At 38.5% G+C, this 2,499-nt stretch overlaps 1 pseudogene; it reads right to left on the bottom strand.

The window, feature by feature from the left end:
* Positions 1 to 1,776: 1,776 nt before the first annotated feature.
* Positions 1,777 to 1,876, bottom strand: LOC113362367 (annotated as a pseudogene).
* Between the last annotated feature and the right edge of the window lie 623 nt (positions 1,877 to 2,499).

The raw sequence follows: 2,499 nt of genomic DNA, 5'->3' as shown, positions 1-2,499 counted from the left end.
AAATAGTAGAATCTTAGCCTCAGTGTTTCTTTTAATATTGATATCATCTTTGTTTGAGTTTGCTATAATTTTTATTGTGTTTTCTATTTTAGTTTTGAATTTAAGTCTAAAAAAATCCTTCACAAGTCTGAGAAACAACACTCTTTTTACCACTATCTACAAATCACATCAATTTTTGGCGCCGCCGACGCGGACTTGTTTTTAGGGTTTTATATTTTTTTTTTTGTCTTTTTTTATGTTTTTGGGTATTTATCTTGTGTCTACATGTTCTGGATCATAAAGAAAATTGAGTCAAAGAGTTTGGTGATTTCATAAAGACTTGGAGCTAAAGATTAAAGAAAAAAGACAGAAAAGAAGAAAATTTTATTTTAGACAATTTTAGTTTAGGGTTTGTTTATTTTCTTTTAGAAAAAAAAACTGTATTAGGATTTATTATTTTTGTAATTTTTCTTTAATTTTTGGACTTCTGGAATTTTGGACTTTGGGGACATTATTTTTTTATTACCCTACGGAAGGGTACTTTAAATATAAACTGTTTGCAAAGAAGGAGGACAATTACGATATTGTCTCCGCACCTTGGGTTCGTACACTATACATGCGAGTCAGTGGCCCAAGTCGACTACAACCGATTCATCTCCCGTCTGGAACGGGAGGTAAGATTCTAAACACTCGCGAATCCCCTGTCAACGAGTTACTGGACTCCTACGTATGCATATATGTTAAGGACTGAATACGTACATTTATTTTTCTAGTAAAGGGCAAGGCCTGGCCATACAAGATAAGGGTTCGGATTTCATCACCGTTCTCTTCTTGCCCGCTTTAGGAACACGTAACCTACGCGAACCTAAGCCTAAAATTTTGACTAGAACGAGACCGGTAGGGTAACGAGCTTAACAGGAAAGTCATTCGAAAAATTTGGTTGCTCTCTTAAGCATACTTCGAAGTTCTTGACGGTTTCTGTAAGTTGAATGCGTGACTGCGCCGCCTTGTAATACCGGTGAGGCCTTGGGTATCAAAGCTCCATCGACCTTCCCTCGCCTCTATTCAATTTACGTTAACTCGGATTGATTCCAGAGGGGTTTGATTAAATTGTAACGAATTCCCGTTTGGAGGATTAGAAGCTGGTCTAGAAACAATCTAAGTGGAGCCATTATGCCTTTTGTTTGCTAGAAATCAATAGGTTTGATTTGGTTGAGTCGGCCTTGATCTGTGTTTTCTTACCCTTCCAATTTAGAAAATTCTATTGTATGCCTGAACGTAAAAGAGATGCACTAGGTAGATTTGTTAAAGAGAAACCTAGTAGTTCGAAGTGTCTCGATTACCTTAATCTAGAGAGTCTGACTTTTGAAGAGTCTGTTTTTGAACGTCCTTTGATTGAAGAGAGAATCCCTGATGCTCCGATAGCGCCAGGAATGACAACTTTGAAAGCTTTGTTGAATCCAACTAGGACTACTCGTCCCTCATGTATCATGCTAGCTGAGACGGAAGCAACTTATGAACTTAAACCTGGGACCTTACAGCTGCTCCCAATCATTTTAGGGAAAGAAAATGAAAACCCCTATTTCCATGTTAGAGACTTTGAGGAAATTTGTAGTACCCTCAGGATTAGAAACCTAGATGATGATGCTTTGAAACTTAGGTTATTCCCCCTTTACCTAAAAGATAAAGCTAAATCGTGGCTATATAGTTTGGCTTCCGGGTCAATCGAAACGTATGAACAACTTACATCTTCCTTTTTGAACAAGTTTTTCCCTAGGCACAAAACATCGTCTATTAGGACGCAAATCTGCACGTTTTCTCAACAGGAGGGAGAAACTTTGTATAGGTATTTGGAAAGGTTCAATGATTTATTAGCCCAATGTCCTCATCATGGTTTAGAGAAGGTTAGGTTAGTTCAGATCCTTTATGAGGGTTTAGATTATCCCACCACAACCACAGTAGAATCTATGTGTACTGGTGGATTTGAGAACCAAACAGTTGATGACGCGATGACATATTTGCATGAAGTCGCCGAAAAGACCCAACAATGGGAAAGTAGTAGGGGACCCCAGAAAACAATTCTTCTTAGCAGAGGAAACGTTAATAGGGTAGAAGGAGGCTATGAATCAGATGCCAAAATTGCTGCTATAGCGAAAAGGTTAGAAGCTTTAGAAGTGGGTAACACTAGTGGTAGATTGGAGCCTCTTTGGGAAGGCCAGAATAATGAAGAGCAAGCCAATGCTCTATATAATAACACTAGGTTTGATAATCGTCAGAAGTTTGACCCATATTCAGAAACCTATAATCCTGGTTGGAGGAACCATCCGAACTTTTCATGGTCTAAGGGCCAGAGTCAGGGTCAGTCTAATAATTCTAATGCTCCCCCAGGTTTTGGCTACACTAGGAATACATCAGGCCCAGAAAATAAAACGACTAGCTTAGAGGAATCTATTAAGATGTTAGCAAAAACTCAGGAAATGTTAGCACAGAGCCATGTTAGTTTTCAACAGGAAACCAAGC

The sequence above is a fragment of the Papaver somniferum genome, chromosome 3, assembly GCF_003573695.1.
Source record: "Papaver somniferum cultivar HN1 chromosome 3, ASM357369v1, whole genome shotgun sequence".
NCBI classification, from domain to species: Eukaryota; Viridiplantae; Streptophyta; class Magnoliopsida; order Ranunculales; family Papaveraceae; genus Papaver; species Papaver somniferum.
The sequence above is the reverse complement of the archived record's forward strand: the minus strand, read 5'-3'. Positions and strand labels throughout refer to the sequence as shown.